The sequence below is a fragment of the Netta rufina genome (assembly GCF_964035555.1).
Source record: "Netta rufina genome assembly, chromosome: 3".
In the NCBI taxonomy this organism is placed as follows: Eukaryota; Metazoa; Chordata; class Aves; order Anseriformes; family Anatidae; genus Netta; species Netta rufina.
The window spans coordinates 56284394-56310724 of NC_140125.1; positions in this window are offsets into that span (position 1 = coordinate 56284394).

Consider the following 26331-nt stretch of genomic DNA (forward strand, 5'->3'; position numbering starts at 1 on the left):
ACCAATAATCCAGGAGAAACACTTAGAGTATTCTCACGAGGATGAGATGGGTTATTTTTTCTTATGGCCCTCTCCTGTATTCTCTAGAAGAATGGTGCTGTCTTTAAAGCACTCTTCAGACAAAGATGTGGCATTGGGATATAGTAGTAAAAATTTGTGTTCCCATTGGGCTTTCTGTATAGCAGAGAGCACTTTTCAGCATCTTGTATATTATCTGCTCCCTGCACAAAGGAATTCTAAACTAAATTCCTTGCGGGAACTCCCTCCATATAATGCAAAACTTTAATTTGTGCCCTCTGCTTCTTGTATTTGACACAAATTCAAATTGTCTGGCATCTACCATTCTTCCTATTCCCCCAAGAACTTCACAGAGCAAAATGATCTCACCTCTCAGCCTCTCTTTCACAGAATATAGCCCTAATTCCTTCGTCTTATTTGGCACAACTGGTGTACCCCAATCCCTGCATTATTCTGCTTGCATTTGCTGTATCTTTTTCTATATCTTTAATAATTCTTTATAAGCAGGTGATCAGAAATAAGGATGATAGTACTAGTTCCGTAGTCCTCTCTGTAGTCCTAAGGGATAGTCATTTCTAAATACTTAAATCCACTATTTATGTACAATTTGCAAAGGTTTCTGTAAATTTCTGCATGTGTGTGCACCTATTATAATCCTTCTGCCTTAAATTTCATCTCACTGTTTCTCCTGAACTACATTTTCCTGAACTGTATTTTTGCACAGTATGATCTTTCAGAGTCTGGCCCTCTGTTTTGTCCAGCTCCTCATTACTCTAATTTTTATCTAGGTCATTCATCTTTACACACACACACATAGCTTCTTTGTATTGGCAGTGCTCCCTGTTTCTGCATTATCTGCAAATATTTCTGCTTTACAGCATTTTCATTTTCCTTAGGCCTCAGACAAATAGTATAAATAAGAGGAACAAATCTAGACCCAGTTCTCATTAATATAATTCTCTGCTCCTCCTTCCAAGTTAACACCAAAGCATTATGATTTCCCTGTAGTCCATGGTGATCTCACCCCTTAATCCACTCGGACATGTCACCCCCTGTACCATACTGCCTACCCCATATATTAGCCTTATTGTGTCTACTGCTGTAGTGAAAGCATCACGAAGCTTGCATAAATTATATCTACATCTTCCTCTTGTCAGCTCTTTGTTCTTTTGCCTACAAATAAAAACATCAGATTATCAAGACAGGATCATCTCTCTGTTAATCCATGTGATCCCAGTTGATTAAATGATATCTCCGTAAGGGACCCTCAATCCTTCTTCTGATGAATTTTAATACCATTTTCTCCATCAGTGCTGGCCATATTGTTGTCTGCTTCCTTCTGCCATTTCTGACATGGCAAAGCAATGGCTCAGTACTAAAAGATCTGTGGTACATGAATACCTCTTCTCAAAACAACACAGCATGATGATTTCAGAAATAGTCAGAACAATGGCTGAACGCTAAGAGATGCAAGGTACAAGTTACATGAATACCAGTTCTCAAAATGGCACAGCGGGAGGATTTCAGAAACACTTAGCTCCTCCTGTTCCTTGAGAATCTGTACAACATACTGTTGATTGAGCAAATCAGCCAAGAGCTTCACGCAAAGGAACTCTAAATTTTTGACAGATTTTTCTGCACATGTACACAAAGGCAACTTCCAGCCTACTGGAAATATTTACCACTCATAAATGCGTATTCATAAAACTCTATCTGAAACCCCTTTCAAAGTTTAAAAATTTTCTTCTTTGTGCTGGGACCATGATCTCCAATTGCTTCTTATATGAGGAAACTTTGAAATGGTGAGGGATATGATATACATTGCCATAAAGTACAAAGGAAGTTTTACAGTACACACACACAGAAGTTGATACTATTTTTCATTCTGAAGCAGTTTCATTCTGAAGCAGAGCTGGGGTGACAAACAAAAGCTCTAGTGGTGCTCTTGTGATCTGGTGAGCCTGCTCATTCACCACCTCAGCAATCTTCCCAGGAGACCCCCCACAACCTTGGGCAGAGCAGTGTTTGCCAAGAGCCACTGCAGGGAGTGTTGAGGCACGGGTGGTTTCTGCTGGTGTCTTTCTGCTGCAAGCACACAGAAAAACTTTGCAGACCTCAGGACAAGTACTTTTGCCTTCCATAAAGATGAGGGATCACAAGTCACCGTCCACTGTGGTGTGGATATGTTAGGACAGCAGGCTTCTTGGCTGAGTAGGTTTACCTGCTAACTTTGCTGCTATGGGAAGAGGTGTTTGAGCCATCTTAAAAAAAATAAATAATGAATTAATTTAAGGAAAAAAAATTGACTTGGGAGAAACCCTAGTAATGGGGATTTTCTACTCTCATTCAAAGTATCCACATTTTCTTTGCATGCCCAGCGTTTCCCTTCATCTATGAAAATTGGTCCTTCATTCTGTTGAAAAACATATGTGGTTTGCAGAGTTTATCGTCAACATCCTTTAAGCATGCCTCTTATTCAGCACAAGACTGCCTTGATTGTCTTGCTCTTGCTAGGTATCTGCTCTTTTTGCTGTACCAAACTCCAGGAGAGAGAAAAAAGAAAAGAAAAACAGATCAGGGTAACAATCCCCAGGCTAAATACATTCAGGATGAGCCACTATACAATATGGTCTGATTAAAACTCCCCTAAGAATATTGTGTGAAGTGACTAATTCAGAGAGCTTGCAATGTTTATAAGGCCAGGGTCCCATATCTGAAACATACTGTTACTTTTATCTATCACAAGGTTTTTTGGCTCTGACTATTCCTTTCTCTTTGTAAGTTTTATATTTTCCTATCACTAATAGCGGCGATGTCTGCACAGATGTATTTAAAGTTGTATCAAAGATACCCAATAATGAGAGCACACTTACAGGGAATTTCAAAGTCATCTGTAAAATACAATTTGGGGATGAAACTCAGCAAGCAAAATCTCATCCCAGAAGCAAACTCTTTTGTAACGTTAAGGGGATTGGGAGCAGGGGGGAAGAGAAGACAGAAAATTACTGCAAAGATGAACAAAAAAGTGCTTTGTGGGGAAGTGAAGAGACTACCTTCAAAGAGCTTAGAATCCCAAATATTGAAGAGAATATGTGTGTAGACTTAAATGTGATAGACATTTTTACCTTTGAAAGTCAGTTCCTGCTTAAGTTCATGTCGAGTGTCAAGTGTTTGTCCTTCAAATGATGCTGAGTTCTTATTTTAGAAGGCCTGCTCTTCACCCCAAGAACTGACTTTTGCTCAATTAGTTAATTGTGTGCAAACTCCCATCTATTAAATAAACCCGTAAGTGGGCTGTGAGCAAAGTCATATCTTGCTTTTCTCACTTCCCATCTCTTTTGGAGCACCCCTGTGTGAGGCTAGAGTATCTGATTTTTCAATGAGTTCTGATCAAGAAGCATATGCTGGATCACTGTGAACAATTAAGAAATGAGCATCTCTTCTCACTATCAATTCTGATGAGTTAAAAAAAAAAAAAAAGCATTTCTTTTTTGCAAGACAAAAGGATATTTTTCTCTGCATTCCTTCTGATGTTTCGATGCAAGACTGAGTGCACCAAAATATGACCCCTACAGTACCATGGCAATTATCCTGAGCCCATAGGTCCTTTTCCTTACTTTTAAAGCCATGGTTTGTCTGAGAGAAACAAACTAAAGAGTATTAACCAGAATAACAATAAACAACAATGGAAATATGAAGCAGAAGCACCTAGCAAAGCTGCACCAGGACATAGATCACAGAGTCACAGAATCATTTAGGTTGGAAGAGACCTTCAAGAGCACTTAGTCCAACCTATGACCAAATACCAGATGAGCAGACAGTTGCTGAGGACTTTTATACTTTCCATGATGGACTGACTGGAAGCAGGGAAGGAGCAAGGCTGGATCAGCCAAGATCAGCAGCAGATGGCTAAATGGTGTTGGCCAAGAAGTCAACAAGAACACACCTCTCACAAAGAGTGGCTTGTGGGAGGAGCAGGCCTTCAGCATGAGGTGTCCTGCCAGCAGAGGCATGGGCAGCAGAGAGACAGATAGCTGTACCCAGCTGTACCCACAGCAGGAGCATAGGAGGAGTCCTACCTGTGCCTCCCTGACAGCAGCATTTGCTGCAATTTAGCAGAGTGGTGATTTTTCCACCCTTGGCTCATCAGACATGCCAGACACCTTGTTACAGCTGTTCCACACATGGAGGTAAAACAGGGAGAGTATTGCTTTCCTGGAGAGGATCTTTATCCATGATCCAAAAAAAAAAAAAAAAAAAAAAAAGGAGGGGGGACTTCCTTCTTATCCACACTGGTGAATGGAGACCAAAGCCCCGGTTAGGACCATCCTAGCCAGTTCAAACACTTTGCACTTGCATGTACTTTGCAGTTTAGGAAGTTTAGGATATTTGAGAGATAGCATCGCTGCGAGGGGCGGCAGCACCTATGACGCCTGGCAGTGATCATGCTACGAGGAGCTGAATCAAGCAGAAGGCAGGCCCTGCCCCTTCCCCGCGGAGCTGCACTCCCCAGCAGCTGCCAAAACCCTTTCCGCATGCAGGGAATTAAGTTTCACAGACGCCTCTGAATTCACTATTGCATCTATTCTGAGAAATTGATTATATCCAGTCTGAGGAAAGCAAGGCAAAAACATGCTAGGAGATCTGCCCAAGGTCACATCACTAATCTATTGGAGAGCTTGAAATGGAGGGGAGATAGAGCTGCTGGCTCCTTCCCCTTTGATTAATAACCAAATTGACATGTCCTCTCTTACGCCCTGGTCTAAATCCAAGTTAATTAAACCAGCTTTGGGTGTGAACATTATTAAATCAGTTGAAACCTGGCTAATATCAGATTAACTTGCACCTGCGGATGTAAATACACCAGTTAAACCTGCTATAACCTGTTTTTAAACAAAAATATGCAAATCACCACAGTGGTCCCACCAGCCTGGCTGGTTTGGTGTGGAATCACACCTCCGTAGGCTAACACTTCGGTGGTGCTAGGAAAAGCTCTGCATGGTAAGCAGGAGGGGAAGAAAAGAACAGACAAGCAATGCTGTGCCTTGCAACACAGTACTAATACAAGAGGATGTAACTGTCAGCTGAAGATCCTCTAAATTTTCAGTTGAAAGAGTTATCTCTGCAAAATATATAATATTGCAGCTGTAATTATGAGGAATTGGGATTATCTATTCAAACAGTTGAGTAGCCTAGGGAAGTAAGCCGTGGAGGAAGACACAGTGTCTCTAATTAAACTAGCTGACCCAGTTGGGAAAAACAGACAAACTATGGCTCTCATAAGCCCTTCTGTGGGTCCGAAATGAAAGCCATGGATTTCAAGCTAAGAGCAGGCTGGGAACAATTGCTCTGAGTGTTCGACCTTCCACAAAGCTATTCAGCAAAGTCATGCCTTGCATGTGATACTGAGTGTGTAAATACAGTTATCTGAATCTCACTGTTCCTGTGTTTCCTTCATTTTACATTGCGTAAAGCACAAAAAATGCAACAAAGCCCCTTCTTACTGGTCTTCCAGCATTGCCATTTCATGGTAGCTGCTTGGTCTTGACCATCACCACTTAAACCTATTAGGTCAATGTTTCCTTGCTATGCTGATGTGTCTTGTGGGCTAATTACTGAGGAAGCAGTGACTGCTTTAAAGAGAAACTCCTGCGAGGAATCCGGTGGTGAAAGGAGCCTGGCTCACATAGAAGCACTTGAAAGGAAATACCAGATGCCAAGTGCTTTGGTCTAGAGGCTCTGTTTTCCTGGCTGTGGGCAAAACATAGGAGTGAAGCCAAAAGGAGAGTCACATCAGTACTGAGCATCATTCTTTGCTCAGTCTTTTACTCTGAAGATCCTTGTGGGTGGAAATTAGGTTCTCATCAGAGATAGATATTGCCAGAATTAGCAGCAAAAAAAGTCTGGTCTTGCCATCAGAGGTTCATTAGCATACAAAATGTCTCTATAAGAAAGAATTGTGTCAATCGCTGATGCTGTGCTCCATTGTCTTCAGTGTTGCTGTGCTCAGGCAGAATAGTTCACCCACCCTTACTCTGAGATAATTCACACTCAGATCACTGCAATGTTATGGAGTGAGGGGTTGTGTAGGAAGAAAGTGCTAAAACTCTATTCAAATTATACTTTACAAGCGTGAAAAACAACTAGATGGAAGCAAAATTCAAGATAAATAGGGGGAGGAGAATGGTTAATTACCTTGCACTTTGCAAGGACTGTGTTAGCTTCAGATAGGCTCCCTCAGTGTGGGATAGATAATTCCCAAGAATATCACCACAGTGCTCTTAGAAAGATAACGCTGAAAAGGGAAACCAATTTTAAGGAAAACAATGTTATTTAAAAAGACACTGATTTCACTGTATGGTCATTTTGAAGTGGGCAAATTAACAATTAAAAAGGCTCTCATGTACCGTAATCTCTGATTGTTCTATTTTAATAGCTATCTCAGTACAGAAGACTCTCTTCAGTAGCTAGAGATCTAATTTCTGTTAATTTTGTGCAACTCTAACAGAGCCACTGATGTTCATTTGTAATGTGGCCCACAACCCCTCCCCTACCACCACTGCTTCTAGGAATATATCTCTTGAAAACACACTGATTATCAGTGGAATTTCTCTGCTAGCTATGAGCTTTTGCAGTCCAAACCAAAACTGCTGATCAGTTCGGAAGTGGCCATGAGAATGTATAACAAATGTGACATCAGGAAACTAACCCTCTTTTCCCAACTGCGCTCCATATCGTTTCACCATCTGGAAGTACTGTGAAAGATGAAAATGCTCACTTCAGCCTGCACCCTGATATCAGAGCTCAGGAGGAGAAATCTCAGGTTCTCTGACTCCCCGTTGCAGCATTATCCAAGGGCCGTGCTGTCCACAACACATGCATTTTAATAAGAAAACCTTTATTTGCTTATATACTGCTTAATCTAAGGGGAACTGGGAGATGAAGACAGACCTTTATATGTGTTAGCTGCTTCAGTAGGTTTCTGTGTGTCCTGACTGAAGTGTTTACTCATGGTCACACATGAAATCTGTTGTTGAATGAGTAATGGAATATCTCTTGCCCTAAGAGGAAATTATTGGGTTAACATTAAAACATTCTACTTTCCTAGTGCTGATACCAATTACCACAGACCTACTCCCAAAGAGGAGCATGAGACTATTACAGCAGCAGAGGTAAAACAGGAAAAAGCCCCTGTTTTGCAGCAAAAGCAAGCCTGTTTGAAGTATTGCTCAGTAATGTCTAGTTGACCATTATTGACTGAGCCAACACAACACCTGTTTTGAAACTAGTGGAAATGGGAAAAGTACATGCCTATTACTTTCTATTACGAAATGGCTTCTTTACCTCTGCGGTGAACTAAATATGTTCATCAGTAAAGGGTTAAAGGAATAACAGAACTGTATAGCTTGCTAGGCTGGTTACAGCTAACCCATATACACAATTTCAGGGGCCTACCCTTGCTTCCCACTTTGAAACCTGACCTCACCGCTCTGGCTTCTGTTATGCAGAATGCTAATTATCCTGCAAAAATGATACTGCAAAGTGCTGTGTGTGCCTGTGCTGTGACTTGGGGGGGATGGGGTTTGTGCTTTAGACATCGTTAGAGCAAGACAAAGTTTTATCTGAAACTTTTTAACATGAAAAATGACTCTCACCCCAGAAATAAATTATTTCTTGTACATTTTTCATTTTACATTTTTTTTGAGTTTGTCAAGTAAAACAATTTTTCATTTTTCTAGTTTTTGGGCTTCTGTCTTCCTTTTTCCTCTCCCCTTTTAATCCATAGGAGCAAGGAAAACAGACAAATAAAACTAACAATAAAAAAAAATGTAATATGTGGTGAGATAAATACCTAACAAATGTCCAAAACCTAAAGAAACCAAATTAAATATTCTTTGTACATAACTTTAAAAAATGACATATATATTTTTCAATATGTATGCAATACACACAGTGTCTCTTTTGGCAGTTCTGATCATAGTATGTGTTCTCCAAGCTAGAAGAGCATTAAACCAGCATTTCACTACAATGCCGGTAAGTGAGGACAGAGCTTGAGCTGTATGTTTCCTAACAATTCCATTGAGGGAATTATTTTTCTCCCTTTTGATCAGAAGGATGAAGTCTTTATGTCTATTGCAAGTGCATGTATCTTTGTGCAGTTAAGGAAAATAAATCCATATATTATTTACTAGTTCCATTTCCCTCTCATAATTTAGATTCAGAGTATTGGGAACAGCAGAAAAATAAATAAATAACCAAAGCACATAAGAGCAGCTAAGGTTCTCAAACTCCTTCACGGAAGTGGGTCAGAATAATTGGTCCCCTTCTACATACGAAGCTGTTGAAGAACAAAGAGAAGCAACAAACTAGACTCAGTGCCAGAGTAGGGAATATTATCCATGTTTCCTAATTCCTGCCATTATTTGCTCTCCATAAAACCTCATCCACAGGCAGGGTGTTTGGGGGTGGATGAAAGAAGCTTCCTTTGACATTTTCCCTAGTACTTCAGGTATGACAAGAAGCTATGTCTCCTGGAAACTGCTTCCACTAGAAGAAGCCTTTCCAAATTGGAAGGTTATTGGAACAGAAATATGATTGGGATTTTCAGCCAGAACAAAAATAACCATCAACCCAATATTGTTCCAGTCTCAGGTAACATTTTGCTGACACATGTGGCAATGTTTGTCTACTGAGACCTCAGTGCTGGCCTATGACCCAAAATTATTTTCAGGGTGCATTTGTGTGACTTTGACATGCCAATTCATGTCTTGCAGTTCCACACCAAAAAGCTGGGGACAATAATTTCCTTGTCATTGAGAAATACTTTGCAGTCTCCCTAGACTGAGTCCTTCAGGGGAACCCGGTATGACTAGCATCACCTGGCATACTGTGTGTCTGCAAGTCCAAGAGCAAGCAGTGAAGCCAAAACACTACTATTTTCCTAAAATGTGTGGCTCTGCAACTCAAAAGCTATACGCTACCTGGAGTATACCCTCAAATACACCCTGGAGTATAACCCCAAATAAATGTTTTCTGGCAAGCCGTGGTAGGGTAGAGCATGGCCCGATTCATCACATTCTAATTCATCAAATTCTAGTATCTAAGACCACCCCTGATATCCAGCCTATTTGTATGGTCTTCAGATAACCAAATTCCCAGTATATCAGACATATGCCATTACCTTCAGTAGGAAAAGTCAGATTTTCGAGACAGGTCATATGAAGGTTTTAAAGCACTTCCTCCACCTCATTCAGAAATTCAGATAGAAAAGCCAGCTCTCAAAGACATAACTTGGCTTTTGTGATATGCCCTGAAGGACTACAGTAGGTCCAGAAATCAATGACTAGATTGAACTGCATCATAAACATGCTGTAGCTCTTTTTCACCTGGGACAGCTATATCAATGATAATTTTATATTACTTAAGTGCTTACAATCACATGAGAGAGGACACAATACTGTGAGAACTGTTTATACAAAGCCAAGGAGCAGGTTTTAACATTGTAGGATACGTGGCAGGTTTTTCTCTTTGCTGAAGAGTAATGTTGCAAGTCAAGCAAAGCTGCAATTCCTATAGCTATAATGTATACGTCGGTGTCAAGTAAACGGCACTACTGGGAGTGATGGGTGGTTGTAGAAACATGAGCAATACCCCCTTGCATAGGGCAGTAGGTAATTTTATGTTCATCCAGAAGAGAAGAAAAAAATGTGAGAGAGTGAAAAGCAGAGCTGGAAAAGATGGGGTTGCTCCCCTGGTGCTCCCACCTCCCAAGTCAAGCAGGGATTTTCCCTCTCCCCATTTTTTAAGGTCCTTTGCAGTACAAACCATTCTATGATTCTGTAGTTTGCAGGGACCCTGGAAACCCAAAGGACAGCAGGCCATTTCAAGGAACAGCCTGTGGAAAGCTTCAGCCCCTTTGGAAATGCCAGCAGGGTCTGATTAAGTGAGACAGAAGGGTGAATGTATATGTTTCACTAACACTGACCTAGCTCTTGGGTTCTTGTCTCCTACATTCACCTATCAGTGGGAAATCTCTCTTGTCGATGCAGAAAATAAATTTGTTTGCTTTGCGGTGTGTATGTCTTACAGCACTGTGATCTGTTCTCAAACAATGACATAAACACTCCTGAACTACATTGCTATGTAGGATCTAAGCAACATCATGATGTAGGCATATGTATGTCTGTGAAGTCTGATAGGATGAAAGATGTGTTTTCATATCTCTGGGATTTAGAAAACACAATTTGAGAGGCACCTGTTACTGTCCATTGTTACCAGCGAGCATCCTGAACAATACAAAACTGAACAGAATCCCAGTTAGACCTAAAGTCCACATGGGGAATAGGTTTGCAAAAGATACAGTATCAAATTTTACTTCAAATACACCATTAATTTCTATTTTAAATAAAATATACTGTCACTCTTACTTCTAGTTCAAAGGTTTTGTTTGAGAGTTTATAAGTAGAGGAGAGAATGACTAGACAGCACACTGAAATTTGGCAAAATTTCCCTCCCTCAAAATGTTTCTGTGGCAAAAAGCTGCATCCAGCCGCTCCTCAATCCAGCAATGCACACTGACCTGACAAATATGTGGTGCACACAGCAGTTGTTTAGTGCTCAATTTCAGCTCCTTGTGGTTGCTGGTTAACAAACAATAGTCAAAAAAATGCCATTTCTGGTAACTTGCAATAAGCAGCACAGCAAATTCTCCCCCTGCTATATCTCATATCTCATTTTAAAGGCAAACTCCTTCATCACCACACAAACTAGCTGCCCCCAAGACACCTTGATCCCCAGCATGTACTCCCAACATGTGCTGAATAATGCCAATTTTTGTTCCCACAAACAAATTTGAACGAGTACCACTGTGCTGTCTTCACTCACTTCTGGCAGCAGCCAGTCCAGGCAGGGGCTGAGAGAGTCATTTCATTTCACACGCAGCTCTCAGTGAATACCACCATCTGCTTTAGGTGGTTAAACGACCCCTGCCTTGGGTCTGAAAATTCCCGTCAAATCCTGCAGCTTCTGACACTGGATAATTTCAGCTTTCTGCTATGCTGCCTTTGTAGACTATGATAGACTTAACCTACATTTATACAAGTGGAAGAGGGAAGAGTTTGACCCTTTTTGGTTTCCTTCAGGAGGTCTCAGAGGACAGTGGTCTTTCTGTGCTCCTCTCCCACTGCACAGACCCCCATCCCCTAAACTGCACTGACTGTGTGAGGGAGCACATGGCAAAATGGGATGATGAACTCACCCAAGTCTGCAAAAATGCAGGGAATATATTTAACCTAGATCAATTTTGCTACCCCATTTTAGTCTATAGCCTCAAAACTCCATTCAGCCCACAGAGAAACTCACGGAGAACAGCAAAGACACACAAATGCACTTTATGAGCTTTTTTTTTTTTTGAATACCAGTTTACCTTCATTCACCCAAGAGTGGTGTGCAGATGTGGCTTTAGTCAGCTCCTCAGACCCCTTCCCACCAAGCCATTAAGGAAAGCAGAGCTGGGATCAATTACAACTTGCTTCCTTGGCCTGCCTTTTTGCTGGGTAGGGGCAGATAAATGGTGAAAAGGCTGCTGCAGCCTTGTTAAATCACTCTCTGAACATGCCACTCCAGGAATGCCCAACACAGAATAGATCTGAGTGATTCACCACCCTTGAATCAGCATGTACCTCAATGCTGATGTCATGAATTTTCCATTAATTAACTGATATTCATTAATTTCTGATATATCCACAAACCAGAGCTGATAACATTTGGTTATCGTATATAACAGAATACAATGGTACATACATAGTAACTCTGATGTCATTCGCCAGAAAAACAAGAGTGAATAATATAAAAGATGCTTGGAAATTAATACCCTCCACGTGAATAAAATTAATATATCCAAAACTAAGTTATTGCAATAACCCCTAGGGTTTCCAGATCAGATTGGTGTTTTAAATATGCTTATTTCCTAATATTTTGCAACAGACAGGTGACAATAATTGTGTGATCATGGTTATAACCCAGGTGTGACTGCTTCCAATACTTTTTAACAGGTGCAGGGGATAGTTAGAGGCATCAGCTTCCCCTCAGCAGAACTGCCAAAATTAGGACTGGCTTCTTTGCAGGAATTTAGAAGGTATAAATATCCAGAGGCAACAGATATTTATTTGTAAGCCTGCAGGTAAAAGCAAGTGGTAATAGTAATTACAAAGCAATACATTTCTAATTGCAATAGATCACACCCTTGAAGGCTAGACTTTCAGATTAGTTTCTCAGTCCTTAAGCATACTAAACAGCCCTTTAGCAGGATACAGTATGCCTTCAGCAGGATTGAGGAAGTAGAAAACACCTGGTAAAATCTTTTAAGGTTAGATGGGGAGGTATAACCTTGCACACACACACACACACACAGCCACACAGACAGACGTTTTACCAAGTCCTGGAATCAAAAAAAAAAAAAAAAAAAAAAAAAAAAAAAAAAAAACAACTACCAAAGCCAATAAAAGAAAATTTGCTTAAAGCTTCCACATTCAAAGCAAGTGTTCAGGTTCCCCAGGATAGAATCCATATGAAAGAAAAAGGTGTTATTTATTCAACATATTATTCACCATGAGGCATCAATTACTGTACAACCATTTCATAACCAAGATTGGACACGAGACAGACCTGGCCTCCGACACAATGGCACAAAACAAGCAGTCACACTCACAGTATTTCAGAGGCTCAGGAAAGCACACTGCTTATAGCTGCACAAGGACAAAAACCTGCTGCCAGTCAGAGAGTTCAGGTGAGCAAGCAAGAAAGAGCTTGATTGTTAAGCCAGGGTAACTTGCAGTCTCCATGGACCCTCAGAAAGAAAAAATAATTAAAAAAATAATAATAATTAAAAAACAAAACAAAACAAAACCAGAGACCTAAAGCATAATTATTAAATTGCACAAGCTGCTTTTTTGTTTTCGTAAGGGTTATAATATCAGTAGTCTTTTTTTGAAAGCCCCAAGGGAAAGACTCTTTGAGAAGCTATTTATATGTCTTCAGTTTTATCCTACAACAGTATGACTAGTAAACCTTACCAAGAATCTCATGCATGATATCATTTAGGACTTTCACTTAAGTGCTTTTCTGAATTAGAAAACAAAATCCTCCTTCTCTAGTGTTTACATCCTTCCAATTTGCCTTTCATATCACTGCTTTTTTAACCAGCTTAGCTGAGAAACTTTTGTTCTGTTTTATTTTTTCCTGTACTGTTTCAATCTTTTTTTTTTTTTTTTTTTTTTTTTTTCCAAATAATCTGTGGCCTAGAAAACCAGGATCTTGTAGCAACAATTAACAGGAATGGAAGAAGTGACCCAAACCCGAACTGCTTTAACTTGGAGCACAGACCTAATACTACACACTGCCCTTGTCCTCTATAACTTGAGCTCTCATCAGATTATACTTCACATACTGGGAGATTCCTTATGTACTGGGCTTTTGTGGAGAGAATGGATGGTGACTCATAACAGTCTTAGGCAGTGTCAAGAAACAGCTTAGCTGACAGCCCTTTGGAGAACATAAAAAACAGCTGATCTGCACCTCCCAGGAAGCACTGTCAGATATGGACTTCAGGAGGAGGAAAGAGACCAAGATATAATAGAGACTAAAGGGTCTTTATAGCCCTCCTGTCTTCTGCCCTTCCTCTCACATACCCATCCCCTACTGCCCCTTTCCACCCTCATGTTGACGTCTCACCCCTCTCATTGTTGCAGCTCCCTTCAAGCTCTTTCAGCACTAAAGAGAAATTGGGCACTATGCAACAGCTCTGCAAAATATGTGTCAGTGTGCACACTTGCACCCGTATACATGTCTGACATACCAAGTCTTCCCACCTTGGATCCAGTAATGCAGCCACCCCTGTTGTGTGAGTCCAGGCAAAGAACATGTACCAGACCAGAAAAGCAAGAAAGGCTAAAGCGTCCCCTTCATTTCTGGCTACATGTTTCTCTAAACAGAGCAGAATATTTACACCAAAAACATTCCTATATTAAAGTGTATGCTTCTTAAAGGAAACATTCAAATTTCTATAGAAAGCACACATTCATTGCAAAAAGTGAGGGGATAACTTGTCAAATATCCAGTTTTCCATTGTATGAGAAATTTTCACTCAGACCTCCTCAGCTTATTGATGGTTTTCAGGAAGCAGACTAGTGCTCTGTACAAATTCGTTCTGACTGTATATGCAAGGACTCTGTTTACCCTTCAGAGTCTAAGAGTGCTGGAGCACTTCCATACCTACCACATCACCCTTCTCCAGACCCAGCCCTAAATGTATTCTCCAGTAGATTGGCATGCAGGGGCCACACTGCAGCTTCCAGACATCCTGGAGGGCTGACCTTTGATGGTAAAACACAGACTCTTCACCTCACTAGCATCATCAGAGATGAATAGGGGAAAACTGGAGAAAAAAAAAAGAGAGGGCAAAATCTTCAGCACGCTGGGTTGGCCCAGTCAAACAGCTGATGCATCCAAGTTGTTTCAAGACCCCTCGGGAGCCTCTCTTCATTTTGAGCATCTCCACAGCAAGTGGCAACAGCACCCAGCATGGGCAGCATCCATCACAGCCACAGGGCAGGCACATAATCCCTCCTGTTTCTCCTCCTCTTGGGCAGTGAACATTACGCTTTCCTCACCCACCTTGGCAATTTGCAGATGTTAAACTACACTCATAAGGGCCTATAAAATGCAAAAGAAGCCAAACAAGAATTATAGCTCAAAAAATTATATTAGGAAGGAAGGAAGGAAGGAAGGAAGGAAGGAAGGAAGGAAGGAAGGAAGGAAGGAAGGAAGGAAGGAAGGAAGGAAGGAAGGAAGGAAGGAAGGAAGGAAGGAAGGAAGGAAGGAAGGAAGGAAGGAGGGAAGGAAGGAAGGAGGGAAGGAGGGAAGGAAGGAAGGAAGGAAGGAAGGAAGGAAGGAAGGAAGGAAGGAAGGAAGGAAGGAAGGAAGGAAGGAAGGAAGGAAGGAAGGAAGGAAGGAAGGAAGGAAGGAAAAGAAAGGAAGAAATAGCTATAAAGGTTCTGGAATTAAAACAATGTCTTTTCCCAGGCTCCTGCTGAGATCTAGGTGCATGCAACATTTCATGCAAATCAGATGTAATTTACTGTGTGATTTGTTTCTTCAATAAAAAAGTGAGAATATGGAGAACAATAATTTTCCTACATTTTAGCTACACATTTCTCCATAAATAGAATAACTATTATAATGACTTCTTATATGTGCTGGCAGAGTGATTGCCTCTGTGTGAAACACAGGGAGATCATTTCTGTGTTATGCTCCAGATGCTTCACAGAGTTCAGTCATACATGTATGTGTATATGTACGCAAATACATTCATGTGCACACACATATGGTACTAATGTACTAATTATGTTACTATATACAGATGTACTGTATACATCTGTATATTCAGTATAAAATGTATGCTAAACAACACACATGTTTTTGTGAGTGTGTGTGCGCGTACCTACCTGTGTGCACGCATATATCAGCCATTCTGCTCCCATTGTTCCTCTTGTCCAGAACAACCTTATTCCTCCAGACAGTATGGCAGGGATCCAGCTGCTGGTGACAAAAATAAGGTTATTGCTGTCATGGATTTCCCAAAGGTAAACACTTCAACATTGCAAATGAGAGGTATTTTATCAGTCGCTATGCGGGCATCTAGGAATTGCTAGATTAAAAATACATCCATAATCAGCTCTAACTTGCAAGCAAATGTAACGGTGTCAACATAACTTGTACTGGTGTTGCCATCCAAAAGTGTTGCGACACTTTCTTCTTTACCTGTACTTCCTAATATCTAACACTATGGGGGGTTACAAAATGGTAAGCATGGAGTCCTTCAGCTGAAAAAGAATAGATGAGCAGTTATTCCTGAGGTATGAAATGGGACAGTACAGTAGATAAGGCATTACCACAGTATCATCTTCCAAGAAGAAAATCAAAGCATAAAATTTTCCTCACATGTATATTATTCAAATTAACCTGCTATTTAATCACAAAAAAAAAGGGGAGGGGGGAGGGGGGCTTGGGATAGGGCCATTCAGGGGAGAGACATTTTTGTGAATATTTTATAGAAGAAATCATATCTATAATTTTGGGGAAGTGTGCACAAAAGAGGACAAGATGCAAGGTTACGAAAAGGAGAAAATGCTTATTCCATCTGTAAAATGGACCAGTAAGTTTAGACACATGCAGATGTATGCAATGTGTGTGTGTGACAATAAATTTTTATAATAAGCCTACTTGGAAAGTAGAAGTGAAAAAAATAGGTAGATAAATTACAGTGAACTTCTGGTATTATTATATATTAAAGTATTTTATCACAAATAACTCTGTGGCACTTACCTAGAAAACCTGGATTGGGTGTGAGGTGTGGGAGGGGGAAGTTATTCTGGTAAAGTAGAGCAGCTATTTTCCCAGATGAATAGTAATGGGAGAATAATAAATTCTTGATTGCATTTTCTTGCTTTTTGACATTGTGTTTTAGATTTGTCATTTGTATATATTAATACATAATCAGCTTTGCAATAAATTCTGTTTGGGAAACCATTTCTTGATGGTCTTGATAGATTTGTACATAGAAACATAAAGGTAGACATCAAGAAGAGATGCTTATTCAAGATATAAAATGAAGAACTTAACCAAAAATGCTGTGTTTATTTGTAAGTATAACAAAATAAAAGAATTTGAAGAAAAGCAAGGGACATAAAACATGTATTTCATTAAAAATAACAGGTAACATTTGCTGTGAAGACAATATTTCAATGTATTAAAAAAGAGACCATGCTCAGGCAATGCAGAAATAGTAATTATATTTTTCATCAGAGAGAGGGAGGATAATGGAGAAGAGTCAGTGTTGTACCAGGTCTGAGAAAGAGAATCACCATCTGTATGGATGAAAGGCCGTGTGTATGCCACTCTCAGTTCCTATGGCAAATCTGCTCTTTCAAGGCTATTTCACCTTTCTTTGACCCTCTTCTCTCTAGTAATGGGACCGCCCAGGTGCAGATATAAGAGCTTCTCTGGATCATTTGAACTGTCCCCAATACTTGCTGAAGACAGCATCTACTGCTAGAACCTGACCCACCCTACTCCCTGGCACAGGGCACACAGAAACTGCACCTGTCTCCTTCCAGTGATGAGCATGACTTTTACAATCTTTCAGACATCTTAGCTTGAACAAGTGCTGCAAGTTTGCATTCTGCCCCGAAGGTGCCCAAGAAGGCTAAAAGCTTAAAGATTTCAGACTTGCAGAAGTCTGATCACATCCACACAAAATCTCACTCCTTGAGTGGTCTCTTGAGAAAATCCATCCAAAAGAAAGTCAAGGCTTAAGAAGTAGCTGTCTGGAGAAAGCCTAAATGAGTAGCTGCAGATAGACACATAACTTTTAGATGATTAAAACAAAGCTAAATCTCATCCTAAGTACCCAGCCCCTCAACAGGAGGAAGATCTTGTAAGGTGCTCAGAAGTCCATGTAGTTTGGTCACTTGGCATCTCTCTTCAGGAGCTCACAGTTGCCAGGAATTGACACAAGAATGAGAAACCTAGCTGCCATGCCTCTGCTCCAAGCAGGTCAGCACTCTTTTTTCCTGCCTCCTTAATCCCCTGAACTGTCTTGGGTTCAAGAGCAGATGAGGGAATATCACTTTGTTTTGTTCCTGGGGTAAATTCCCAAAGTGCAAGGCATCTCCCACTTGGGGCATTTCTCTGCCAGCTACTTGGTGTACTAGCAGTCAGAGCTGGGCAAGCCTTTCACAGTCAGGAGCTGAGTCAACTTTTCTCTCATTAACACTTTTTGTAGACAGGTGGAGATTTCCTTGAATGTCCTTGCTATTTGTTTTTTGCTTTTTCCTTTTTTTTTTTTTTTTTATTTTTCCCACCAAATCACCAAATCATTTCATATATGCAGTGCCTATGCAGAGATTTTGTTGCATGTGTTAAAAATTTGGGATTTCAGCTCTTGCAAAGGTGTATAGTGCACATTGTATTTTCAAAGTTTGATTGGAAAAGTATGACTGTGAATTGTATTAACTTTGACAAGGGCCAAGTCAAAATTTGCTTCCTGCCAATAACTGACAGTGTGAGCTGAAAATTCACCACTTTGTTGGAACATTTATATCAGCAAATTGGTTTTCAGGTGTATTGCTGGTTTTCAAATGCTCTGGTAATGAGGAACATATTAAACATCTAGACTGATTTATAGGAAATGCACTCAGAACAGGTGCTGCTACCTCAGCCCAACCTTATTTGCTAACTGAATATGAATAGCAATGTTTTATACTAAACCTGAGCAGACCCCAGTGTAGGTGACAGGATACCTTAGTCCATCTCTCTCAACACAGATGGTTTTCTTATGAAGCAATTTCTCGGTCTCAGGCTGAACTCTTTGTTTTCTGGAAAGAAAAAAAAAAATCAATTTGGGGGCTCCAATAGCTGGTAGACATTTTTATGATCACTACAATGCAAGTATGTATTCAGAGGGAATTTTTCAACACTCCTGGAGAAGTAGTAAACAACTTCTTTACTGCCTGATAATGCAGAGATACTTACTTTCATCAAAATAAATCTTGAACAGGTTTCAGTACTCCTCCGAAATGAGAGGTTCAGGGACTGGGACAGGAAGACCTTGGAAGGGAATGATACTTTATTGATTTACTTGGGTAACTATTTTCTTGGCAGTACTTAGCATGGGTGCAAAATACCTATTATGTGCTGACTGTAATTTTTTATAGCCCTCATTTAAAATGATGAAGTGGTTATTCCATGCTTGGTAGGGCTTTGTGTGTTTTGTAAGACACAAGCTGTGCTTCCAAAGGCTGCACAAGCCCAGTGAGCATCCAGCCACATATTTTCTGCTGCCTTTCAGATTGTTTGGGTATGGGGTTTTATCTCAATACACCTGAAAATGCACACCTTCCCCACTTGTGTCCCCATGAAGGTAGTGAGTGGAATGGCAACACCTTTTCATGGGGAAGGTTTCATAACAAGTAGTAATAATATATCCCCTGTAATATATCCGCTACAGAACAAATTCTTCCATTTTCCTTCCCACAGTGGGTACGGATCCCACTTATAGATCTTACAAATCACAACTCTGAAGGGATTTGGGAAGCAGCCTACTTATAGCAACCACCAAAAAGCACTCTTCACCTTCCATTTTCTAAAGGAATCATCCCAAAGGAAATATTTTTTGCTACTTGAATCTGAGGCAAGAAGGTCTTGTAAGTCACCAGTTCTAATCCTGTGGAAGGCCTGTCAAAGCTTATTTCAAATTGAATCTCTTTGCCCCAAATGCTGGTATCCCTGTAATTTAATAAAGGAGTGGATGCATGTAGACATGTTTCAGACGCGTATTCCTCCCTGGGCTGTCCCCCTGCATCTCCATGTTTGGAAAAGAAGGGACATCACGGGTGCAAACTGTTAGCCTATTGTAAAATTAACACTTTTCTCTGTTTACTTACTTGGAAACAGAAGAAAGAAAATTGACTGAAGAAAATCAGCATATGGTTAAACATTTGGATGGAAAACAATGGTAAGATTTTGCCCTGTGGTTTGTCCTATAGCCAACCAAAGTCCACTTATGGTAAAATCAATGAAAATATAAGGCACCTAATATTGGATCAGGTGAGATTTGACTCAGTAAGTATTTTACATTGCAAATGTTATACAGAAAGATAAAACATTTGATTAACTGATTCTGGCAGCCTGGCACACTACAAAAGAAAAATTAACATATATCCTACAATCCTCAGCAATTACAGTGTACTTAATCTGGATTTTTCTTTATAATGTAACTGCAAAAAAAATAATTTGAAAGTGTAATCGTTAGCAACAAGAAGACAGAATTACTAGCAAGCCAGGGAAAAGAGAATTAGACGGTAGATACTACCTCTACACATGCAAATGCTAGTAGTAACTCCTTGAAATTGCAGCTGATGGCACTAGGTTGGAGCCAGTGCTGTGGATAAACATAAGTACTAATGCATGGAGGAGAAGTTTTTCTACATAATCTTTTCATATTTCTGTTAAACTATAACCGTCTGCCTATCAAAAGGGCCCAGCTTTAGGACAGGGGGTGCTGCCTGGTGAGGTGGCTCCAGCTCAGCATCCCCAGCCTTGCTTCCTGGCAAAGCGGATGTATTTTGTGACACCACAGTTTTAAGTGACAGATGTGCCCAAAACACAAGTTTGGGGCTGTGATGCATTTGAAACCTTGTCCTTCTGCTCATTTATGATAGGTGAAGGACAACCAAGTCCCCACCATTTTTTGAGGGTGACAGGGCTTTTTGTGACACTTCCAGAGCTGTAAGTCATCTATTCCTCCTGCAGGGATGATCTGCCCTCATGTAATTAAGGAGTTAGTACTAACCATATGGCTGATTACAGCAATTATTACAAACACAATGTCTAATGAAGGCAAAAGTATGGTAAAATAATTAGACTTAATTATGACATTCACATTTCAAATTATTCACTTATACTATGTGAAGAATGAGAAATTCCCTCTGAAATAGAGCAAGTTTAAAAATCCCTGCATTCTGCAGTGGGAGCCGTGTAAGGAACAGGTGGATGTGTTTACAAAGTCCTAAAAGGTGAGACTACCTAAAATACACAGGATTTTTTGTGGATTTTTTTTCCCCCATCCACAGCCTTTTGTTTTTGCAGGTAACTTTCCCTCCCAGCCTAGGCTGGCTGCTGCTGTGCTCTCACAGTTGTGTGGAAGCCTCAGGCATGTCAGAAAGGCAATGAGGAACCTGGAAAAATTCCCCAGCTTTCTAAGCCCCCTGTTATTTTACACTTTTGAGCCTAGTTCCTGAAAACAGTTTTGCTCAGGAGGGTCTCTTTGGACTTTCTTGTAATGGTGAGCATGACCCAGAGCTCTGATGGGCAGTCCCACCTTCCACCATTTGAAGAGCTCCTCCTTCTCTTTTGCTTCCGTAAGCACATCCATCTGGCCTAAGTCAATTTTAATTTACAAACAGCAGTCTCATTTTAGAAGTTTGTAACACACACTTGCACATAAAATATTCGCTGCAGTGGTAAAGGGGAGTTTCAGGCCGGTGCATTTGTCACAGTGCTCAAAATTCCAGCTGTATCAATTCGATCAATTCATTTTACAGTGCTATTTTCATTAGCTAATCCTGGGGAGTTTGCTGCATGGCATCTATTAAGTACACACTCACACGCACATTCAGAGCAGGAGAGGACAGATTTCATTAAAGTGCACCACAGATGGGAAGATATCCAAGTCACTTCCAATACATTATATTAGCTCAACCGGAGGTTTTCCTTAGAGTTCACACAGTTCATGATTAAAGCTTTTCTTTTGACGGCCTGAGTCACACACTCAAGTATGTGCTTCATGGTCACTGCCCGCTAGCTGGGAAATACTTGTGCTATGTGGCCTAAACTTAGGCATGAAAATTATTTTGACACAATTCCTGGTAAGAGCACTTGGTCCACTCTACTCCATGTCAATATGAAAGTGCTTTTCATGTGGCCTCTTGCTTTATTCACTGTAACAACTCAGTGGGAACCTGTAGGGTTAATCACAAACCTGTGTATGAATGGATGCTCTTCACATAACCTGAAGCTATTTCTTCTGCATAAAGGCATCAGTGATAACTTCGGAATGGTTACTGTAGCGTTTTGTCAACCCCAGGAACATGTGCAGGCACATGGCACATTGTGGAAGGAAAATAACCCCTTTTTAAAACAAAATTGCTTGGTACACGTCTTTAGCTCCAAGATACCTCTCAGGCTCCAGAGCCCATTTCTGTGGTGGGCACCCAGCTCTGGGCCCTGCTGAAAGCAACACTGAGAGCTTGCAAAGACTGTGTTTTACATCAGCAGCAGAACTGAACTGTGGGTGGCTACCTCCAGCCCCTGGGGCCTCCCTGGGCAGAATCAGCCCCGCTGTGGCGTGCCCCTGCTCTCCTTTCTCATCGCTGAGCTCCGGCAGTGAGGCTCTCCTCCAGTGCTGCTAATGCTCACCAGGGGAAGCAAGAACTTGGGGCAGGCAGAATCTGAAATTACAGCGATATACAGAAGCAGAGGGGAGCCATCCTTCCTCGTGAAGTGAATTTCAGCCAGGAGACAGTGCTACTGGTGTCTGAGTAACATAATGACAGCGTCCACTTGCCAGGTCATTACCAGTTCTGTGCAACAAAGCATACCTCTCTGAACACCCCTGGGTGCCACAGCAGGGCACCCTGCAAGCTGCAGGTCAGCCCAACACGCCATGCAAATATTTTTCTTTTTTGACATGCTCAGTATCACCTGGGGTTCTCTTCTGCATAAGCAGAGACCTTCTCTGGGAGAGGCGCCCAACCTCAGCTCAGCACAAAAAGCAGTTCTATGGCCCCATCTCTGAGGATCCCCAAGGTACTCATCCAAATTTGCAGATGAGGAGTTCCACCCCACCATTAAATAAACCAGGTGGATGAGAGGGCCTTGAAGCAAGTGTGTTTTTACCGAAATGTGATTCAGTGTTTCTTTTTCAAAGTGACCTCAAGTGAGTAAATCATTAATTCAAGAAAGTTGCAACAACTAACCCAAAGGGATTTTCATACACTGCTCAGGCTCAGGGATCCTGTGTCTGTTTGCTGGATCTTTATTACTGTGGATAGGTACAGTGCACATAATTGTCACTATGAAGTGGCAATGTTTTGCAGCAACTCGCAAGCAGTAGTTTTTGAGGACTTATGTTTAACCCTGAATGTAGGAATAAATAATAAAAAAAAAAGTATGGTAGACTGGTAGACTCATAATGCTCATAATGCTCACTAGGAAATGCAGACTTTTTATTCATTCAGTATTTTGAAAGACTCTTCATTCTTATAAAATCAGCATTCTCCCAGGGCAGTTTTTAGACCATTCACAGTTATCGGAGGTTGGAGTCTTGGAAAATTGCTACAGGGCAGTGAGGGAATGAAGATGCATCAGCTCCCTAACAACCCAGCTTCTGAATTACATCACTGCTCCATAAATATATTCATTTTATTCATGTTCATTCCTGAAAGAATTTACTGCACCGAGGATGTCATCTTGACTATGCATCTTAGAATTGATCATTTCCCCAATTAAGCTGTTCAGGCCTCAGACTTAAAGAGCTGTCACAGCTGCTGCAAGCTGATTTATCTCCTGATGACGGGCAGAGCTCCTGACCAAAAATTATTAATGACAGAACTTCTTTTTTTGAAATAACCTTAACCTGACCATATATCTTTTTAGTCACATTAATATCTGAATACATACCCCCAGTTCTTAGCCAGGTATTAAATGGGTGTAAAATCCTAAACCTTAGTCTTTTAATACAGGGCCTTTCAAATGAAGAATAAGAGATTAATCCAGCCTTGTTCTGTGCCAGGCAACTGCTGCTGTTTGATGAGGAGCAAGGGCTCTGAACGTGTTTTACTTGCCATCACTCTGCCATGTAGGCAGCTCACTCCCAGCAGTGCCCTGGAGCTCCTCTTTCCAAGACTTGACTTCCCAGCTTGGTTGAGGGAAGAAGGCATAAAGATAAATAGCAAAAAGTGACCATTCATCAATTCAGACCAGTTATTTATTTTTAAGTATTGTTTGTAGTTTAATACCACTCCCACTGCAGTCAGCAAGCAGCTCTGCCACCAACATTAGTGACACAAGAACAGGCTGCCCAGGGAAGTGGTGGAGTCCCCATCCTAGGAGGTATTTAAGAATTATGTGGATGTGGCACAAGGGGACGTGGTTTAGTGATGAGACTCAGTAAGTCAGGTGGGTGGTTAGTCTTGATGATCTTGAAGGCCTTTTCCAGCCTAGATGATTCTATGATTCTAAGAAGCAGACCTTTCATCAGCATGGTTTTGTGATCACCACTAGAGCAGCTGGGGTCCATTGCATTGCCCTGGCCAAGATGACTTTGTCACATTTAATTGCTTTGCAAATTTTATCATAAAATAAACTGAAAAGACATAATTTATCAGGTTTGTTGAATATGCAAAAGCAGCTTGGGTCTATACAAAGCCTTAGACAGTTGGGTCCTGACCTGTTTGAGACACCCTATCAATCCTCAGGAGGACACAGCCACAAACTCAAATCCAGTTTCCTCTGATTTGAATGGCCCTAAAATCATTTGCACCTTAAAAATCCCTCTCACAAATGCCAGTGTGAGATAATTCACACATTCAGCTGAGCAGTTCTACCCTGTTCCAGATATATGTCAAAACTTCCACTTAAACTTTTTTTAATTAGTTTAAAAATTCATCCAAATGTTTAAAAGTTTTAAACAGCTAAGCGTCTTTCTTATTATTCAGTCCTCTTATTATTCATTTTCAAAAGGCCCTCTGACACCTATCAAATCTGATAGACTGAGCAGTGATTTCTCTCAGGCGAGTGTAAATCTTACACCACTTCCCACATGATATTACTTTCCACATGTCTTATGGCTCTGGAAACAAGTAATCAAATTAATAGGACTATTTAACTTTCATTCATATCTTAGCTGCCACCATAAATTTCAACCGTCAGAAGATGGTAAAATGTTAGTTTTGCTTTATTTGGAGGAGATATTCATTTTCACAACTTTTGCCTTATTAAATCCAGCAGCTTATTTCTTGGGTAAGACTGTATGATTCACATTGACAGCAATTTCAATAACCTCTCCAAACCTTCACTATTTACATTTGGTTTTGTGAACAGGTCATATTCCTGCCATTAAAAGTTTATGATGATTTAATAGGGTGACTGTAAATATAATCTACCTGGGTCTGAAAACTTTAGTGGTTAAAAAGGTACAACTAGAACCATATGCAGCAACACAATTCCTCAGCTGTTCCACTGAGCTCCTCCTTGGTGATATCCACTTCTGGGACCAGATCAAAACCATCCTCTGGTTATTCTGCTGGTTTCTGACCACCTGTTGCAACAGGTTCATTATGTGATTATTCATCAGCAACATGCCTAGTAGTCCCAGCCCAGGATATCCAGGGATCACGTTATTTTTCAGGAACAAGCTTTGCTTTCGTCCTCTGCTTTGCTGTGGCTTAATGGAAATAGGACAGAGAACTTCCATTTCAGGACTGAGAAACTGAAGATCTGATCATGCAATGCAAAAATCATCAGTTGCCATGAGTTTTCACTCTTCAGCCAAGGTGTGGCAGTAGCCTTGTGTGCATTTTCTGAGCTCATCTCAACTGCACGCTAAAACTTTCTAATTTAAACCACCATGAATCTGTGTACTGCTTGTTCTCCACTCCCATTCCAAGTGAAGGGCAGATTTTCAACCTACTCTTGCCCAGTAACAACTTTTTGCACATTTCAGTAAAACATTATGCAAAGATCTTCCCTTCAGCCTTCTTCCACATGTATAAACCACGCCCTTAAGAGGAAAAGCAAAAAATAAAGTGTTCAGTGGCTGCTACCAACATTGCTTCACAAAACTTAGTGGACAGCAGTTGAATACCATGGTGGTGTGTGACTTGTACAGCAGCATGAACCAAACAGTATCTCATCAAATTTAGGCAAACATCTTGAAAGACATCAAGTCAATTTTGGTTGGAATGAGAACACCACACAGTGACTAAACAGATACAGACTTGCTGCTCAGAGTTGAAAGCTGCTTGTGCCATTCTGCATTCAGTTGTAATGAACTGTTTGCAGAAAAGATTATTGGTCTTGTGACATGATAGTTTGGCATTTGTAACTTAAAATTACATTGGACATTTTCAGCTTTATGATATTGCAAATTCAGGCTTGGTTGGCTATCCATTATGATCTTACTTCTTTCAGAATTACTGCTTCCCAGGTTTCTTCTTCCTCTCAAAGATATGTGCTTCAGATTATTTTCTCACAGATTTATTATCCTGCAGTTTTCCGGGATGAATCTCCGTTTCTATAAAAACCCCTGTCTACCTTTATAATCTTTTTAGGTCTCTTTTTATTATCTCATTTTCTCTCTAGTCCTTCTAATTCAATATCCTCTGAATTTTGTAATCATGGTCTTCTCACTTTTTTCTTAGATCATTAATGATGGTATTTAATGCAAACTATCTTTACACCAGTCCTAAAGTACTGCATGATCATAATAATGCTTAGCTTTTAGAAAGCACAATCTGTCCATAACTCACAAAGCATTTCGTATGTCAGGTAAATGCTCTTACCCCATATTACAACTGAAGATGCAAATGGTGCAGGATGGCTTCCTCTTCCTATGCATCACCCACAGTCAAGGGAGAGAGAGGGAGACAAAGTTCTCCAGAGTGTGTTTTGGAGTGGCTAAAAGAGCTTTCCACT